This window comes from Anas acuta, chromosome 3 (assembly GCF_963932015.1).
Source record: "Anas acuta chromosome 3, bAnaAcu1.1, whole genome shotgun sequence".
In the NCBI taxonomy this organism is placed as follows: Eukaryota; Metazoa; Chordata; class Aves; order Anseriformes; family Anatidae; genus Anas; species Anas acuta.
The window spans coordinates 65,151,249-65,157,059 of NC_088981.1; the positions used below are offsets into that span (position 1 = coordinate 65,151,249).

The window sequence follows — 5,811 nt, forward strand, 5'->3', positions numbered from 1 at the left end:
GTCCCAGATTAGGAAACCAGAAATGGAGCTTCTTTGATGTCCTCCAAACACAGGAATTGCCTGATGTCTCTTGGATTAGTTTAGCCCATGTAGTGATTAAAAGATCTTACGTGAAGTGCAAACAAAGTTTTTTTTTTTTTTTTGTTTTGTTTTTTTCTTCAGTCTAGCAACCAACAATCACACTAGCAGGCCTAACTCTCCACTCTGTTATGACGTAACCCTGCTGGTTTTAACAGAGTCATGCTGGTGTCAAAATAATTTAAAGGACCAGCAAATGAGATATAGCAGCTGAAATCCATACACCATTTAAAAAAAAATTAACAAATCTGCAAAATTGATTGGCAGCCTCCCCTTTATCCCTCCCTTCCTCAAGACATGGGTGCTCATATTTCAGGAGTTGGCCTAAGAGACAGAAACTAAAGTCTGGACTTTTTTTTTTTTTTTTTTTTTTTTTTTTTTTTTTTTTTTTTTTTTTTTTTTCCCCCCTTGAGTGTCTGTTTATCTTCCCTTGGGTTCATGATTGTTCTTTTCTCAGTGTATTCTTTGCTGCTTTGTTTAGCACAAGGAGGCTCCTGCCATTTCCTTTGGGTAATGTGAACTTGTCTGGATGCTGCAACTGAGTAAAGAGAGTACTTTCCTATTATTATTATTCTGCTTTGTATTGACTCCTCTGACTTGAAAGTTTTTTCACTTATTGTTTTTTTTGTTGCCTCACACCCTAACAAGATATTATCTTATAAGATAGCCAAATCCGTTATGAAATACTTAGGGCTTGCCAGCAGTTTTTATTAGACACTTTAATAATGATGTTTAGGAGAAGTGGGAATTGCAAAGAACAAAGAATCTCCAGATGTCCTAACAATGTACAATGTAGAATTTGAAGGATATTTCTCTATGTGAGTTTTCTAATTTTCCTTTGGAACAGCACAGTCCTGTATTATCTCTGTCTGAATTATGTGAATACAATTTCATTTATATTTTGTCTCTTATATTAACTGTGTGCCCTGAACGTGTCTGGTTTATTACTGAAAGTGTATTCTTTGCTACTTCTTTCCTGTATGGTTCTATAAACTTTATTAAAAATGCTCTTTCTGAACACAACTTCATGCAGCACACCTTCTCACACAAGGAAAAAAAATGATGGGAATTTAACCATGAGGTTTTGGCATATGTCTTTTGAAAGGCAAGTTAACTTTCAGCTTCAATATTTTGTACTATTTGAATCGTGTTGTGCAGGGTAACGTGCTTTAAGCTAATTGGTCCCATGCAAGGCTTGTAAGAAACAGAAAAGAAAAGTTCCTGTGGTGAGTTTTTGGGGGCTGAGCTGAGCCTGAAATAGCAAAATTAATTCTCTACTCTAGTTTTCATCATTAGTGTCTTTTAAAAACAAACAAACAAAAAAACACAACAACAAACAAACCCCTTGCAAATAGGTATATTAAGTAAATAGGTATATATCACACAAGCTTAATCAGAAGAATCTTACTTGACCAGCTACTGTAGAGAACACAGGAATAGAAGTAAATAGACTACTTCAAGGAACTAATTTATAATTCCAATGCTTTGTTAAAACACATTAACGCAAGCATGTTTTCTTGTATGTAACTTGTCTTTGCAAACATTGTGACGGTTCTGGATAATACTGTCAGTGGAGTTTTCCTGCCTGGCCCATATGATGAATGGGAAAAATGCAGAGAGATACCAGTTTAAAGTTTTCTCCTTATCACTTCTTAATAGCATTTTAAGAGGGGTTTCTCTTTTTTTTTCTTTTTCTTTTTTTCTTTTTTTTTTTTCTTTCCAATGCTAACACTTCTTTGCCTTGCTTATATTTGGACTTGTAGTAAAGCTATTACTCATAATCAGTTCACATCTTTAACTCTAATTACATTCTTTTATTTATGCAGTGGAAAACAGTTCTGTATCTCATCAAGTTGTGTTCCTTAAAGTGGGGGAGTATTTCTTATGGGTTTTACATGAGCTTTATGTTTCTGATTGCTTATTCAGTTTCTGAACTATTCTTTGTAGACACATACTTTATAAATAGTTTACTTTATAAGTTAAATCTTAATTTTAGTCTTCATTGTGGGGCTATTAGGCTGTGATTCAACAAACAACTTCATGGAGGGACAAGTTTTTACCTAATGCAGTCACAGGTTGTGGCAGCCACAAAAGTGTTTTTTTTTTTTTTTTTTTTGGTTAAAACTAATGATAATATAATTTTCTAGTTTTCCCATAATGTGATTGTCATTCATGCTATTTTTTTATTTTTATTTTTTAACAGGAACACAATTAGTACCCCAATACTCAATGTTATAAACTACTATGCTATTAGAAAGGGTAATTTCAATACCTATAGGGTTCTTATAAAAAGGATGGAAGAGGACTCTTTATTCAGGTAGGTAATGATAGGGCAAGGGGGAATGGTTTTAAACTAAAAAAAAAAAGGATAGATTTAGATGAGACATTAAAAGGAAATTCTTCACTGTAAGGGTAGTGAGGCACTGGAACAGGTTGTCAAGAGAAATTTTGGATGCCCCATTCATGGAGGTGTTCAAGGCCGGGCTGGATGGGGTCTCAGCCAACATGATCTAGTGGGTGGCATCCCTGCCTATGGCATGGGTTGGAGTTAGATGATCTTTAAGGTCCTTTCCAAACCAAGCCATTCTATGATTTGTAAACTACTTTCTAGAGGCTACTTACACCCAGTGACTTTTCCAGTGCTGTCTCCAACATTGTGCTTGTGTCTATTGAGCTGGGTAACCCTTAGCATAGTCAAATTGCTTACGTATGTACTGTCAATAGCTTAAGAGCCTATCAACCTAAAGCTGATTCCTAGCCTTGCTGGAAAAGGAGAAAAAAGAATATTTAGAACAGAGCAGTTTACTCAGATGAATGAGTCAGTCAGGATGACCACTTCCTTGGAAAAATGCTGTTCTTGTTCTTGACAAATTCAGAAGGTAATCTTCCTTTTACTGAAAAAATGCCAATATAAACTCTGTTTAGAAGACAAGGACTGTTTTTTAACTTACAGGAGCTTACTAAATAGTTTATATAATAGATTTTGTTTTGCATCTAAATCTATCTGCTCATAGTTGGATATATCCAAGAAGTTTGTCTTGTTAGGATCGTATGTATTATATTTATGGAAATGTCTTTCAGCCTGAAGGATCCCAGTGCACTTATGAATACTTCAATTCATTACTGGAATGAATTCTTTTCCCAATAAATCAGGAGGTAAGTCTAACAGAAGTCAAAGTTCAGAATTATTATAGACAAGAAAGGAATGTGGTTTTTCTTTCTTTCCTTTTTTTTTTTTTTTTCTTTCCTCTTAGAAATGCAATTGTGCTATTATATTTGTTAAAAAACATTTTGATGTGCTCTCCTTTATGGGACCAATGTGTCTATATATATTTGAAATGAACCAATTTTATTCATGGCTCTATACTGATTATAAGGAAAGACTCTGTGGGAGAGGGAAACTGCAGTTCTGAAAGGCAGTCCCAAGCCTTCTAGAAGTTGCACTCTTGCTAAACTAGTAATTAGCAGGTAATTTCATGTGTTACTGAGTGAGGCTGGTAAGGTGTGGGTTATGAGGGAGATATAATGATGACTTCTGGGCTTGTAACCCATATTTCTTTCTGTTCTTTTGCTTTTTATGGAGGTTATAACTGAAGCTAATTTTCTATGGGTGTTGTAATATCCAAATAGAGCACATGACTGAGAAATGCTGTAAGTTTAAAGTAGGTGCAGCTATAAAGAGACTAGAGGAAAGAGACTACAAATGTGTTAACATCTTGGGAGAGGAGGGCTCCAAAACCTGGACAGCTGGAAATATGAAGATAGAGGTGTTGAGGGGTATTACAAGAAGGCTGAGGAAACCCTAGGAAAGATGGGGACGTATGATGCTGTTTAGGCTGCAGCATATTTCAGAGGTAAGACAGATATGGGAGAATGTGTTTGACTATCTAACTACTTTTAAAGGAGGTCTCATTCTGCAAGAGGAGGAAGACTAGAATACTTCTTGAAGTACACCAACCCAGGAGAGGAGAGGGGAGGAGAAGAGAGCCTTCCTGCTGCAGGAAGGAAGAAGGTTAAAGATGCCAAAGCAGCACACTGGAACAAGTCTTGATGTCTCAAGTGCAGAGTCTCATACATTCTGTGTGTCTTAATCAGACTGTGCCAGGAACATATTGCCTTATAAAATATCATAGTTTCTGTGACATGTAGGTTCAGTATTCTAAGACTGTATTTTTGAGAATTAAATCAATAAGACTCTTAGGTGAGACAAACTTGTGTATTTACCTTGATTATCACAAAAAGAGTTTTCTGTCCTTCTTGTCATATAGAAAATACTCGAGTCTTGTGGAATTTCCAAGGATAAAATACAGATCATTCCAGAATGAGCAGAAACTGCTGAAAACATCAGTTTTGAAAACATTGTTCTCCTTTTAAAACATTTAGAAACAATTAAAATGATTAATAGGTTTTAAAAATAAATTTCCTATGGCTTTCAGATATTCCTTCCCCTTTGGCCCATGTTATAAATTACCATTGTCGTATGAACACAATCTTTATTCCTTTGAATGAATGTATAGAACTTTGTTCTACTCACAGCCTTTAGTATTTTACAGATATTGTTCTGGAAATGGTTTATCATTTTTCAAAAAGAAAATTCTGCCTCCAGGGTGTTTAATATAACCTTATTAATCATTAAATGTGTAAAAGGTCTTATTAAAATATTGGTGTTGCTTGAAACAGTATAAGCTCCTATTAGAATATCTAACTAGCTTGAGGCAAGCAAGCCAGAAATATCCTCTGTAATTCTTAGTAACTTCCAATACCCCCAGCCTGCACTATTTTGGTATTTTTTTTTTTTTTTTTCTCTTGGGATGAAAAGGAAATCCATTTCAGACTGATACCAGTGCACCACTTCTCCTGTTCCTGCTAAGCCTATTCTTGCCTGATTTCAGTCCTCAGGAGCCTTCATTCTGAGTACAGTAACGAGCCTGACAAGCAGAGAGGAACTTGAACCAAAATTCTCAATGCAAAGGATCTCAATTTTAAGGATGTTTTACTGGACCAGGCTCTTGAAGTTCAGGCCTTTGGATACTGGTTAAATTTCTTTATTAGCAGCATGCAATACTCAAGGTAGGAGTAACTGAATTAATTAAGAGTAATTTAGCAAATAACTAAATGTTTGTATGGCTACCTTAATGATTGTCTGTCTTTCCAATTCATTAATAATTGGTAGGCTTTTCCTTGGGGTAATGAATATTTAAGTGATTGAGAATGTGAGAGGCTGCCCTTCATCATTTCACCATTCATACTGAGCATGTCCAAATGGAAGAGAAGGAAATTATATGTATAGGTGTGTCTAGCACAACCAAAATATTTTTTGAGGTCTTAAGAAATCTCAGAAAATGTTATTTGTAGTAGGACTTTCTAGATATGCTGGTGTCTTCTGAGGAAAAACAGGTATTTGTGCAGCCTGGAGCAACTATGTACATGCTCAAGGTTTGTCTGTAATCCAGACTGAATGACAACAATAAAATTGCCTTTCTATGAAAAGCACTCAATTTACAAAAAATAACATAATAAAACGTGTTTTTTCCTCTTGTAAAGGTGGAAAAGCAAGGGGGGAGTAGGACACATGGGACACATTTTATTATAGTGTGGAATGTTCCTGAAGATTATTAATCTGAGTATGTTCAGTGACAAAAAAAAAAAAAGTCAAAACAAGAATTCAAATCTTTTGTTCTCAGTGAAAGATTAAAGAAGTAAGATCAAAGAAGATTAAAAACAAAACTCCAA

At 35.1% G+C, this 5,811-nt stretch overlaps 1 long non-coding RNA gene across 3 annotated transcripts; it reads left to right on the forward strand.

Annotated features, from left to right (window-relative positions):
* Window positions 1-447: 447 nt before the first annotated feature.
* On the forward strand, window positions 448-5,488 carry LOC137854306 (uncharacterized). Of its 3 annotated transcripts, none has more exons than XR_011095080.1 (5): window positions 448-629; window positions 1,112-1,183; window positions 2,282-2,395; window positions 3,160-3,234; window positions 3,982-5,488. It is a non-coding gene; the product is annotated as an uncharacterized lncRNA (long non-coding RNA). The 3 variants fall into 3 exon arrangements; XR_011095079.1 differs by having other exon boundaries at window positions 448-588; XR_011095078.1 differs by having other exon boundaries at window positions 448-1,183.
* Window positions 5,489-5,811: the final 323 nt, after the last annotated feature.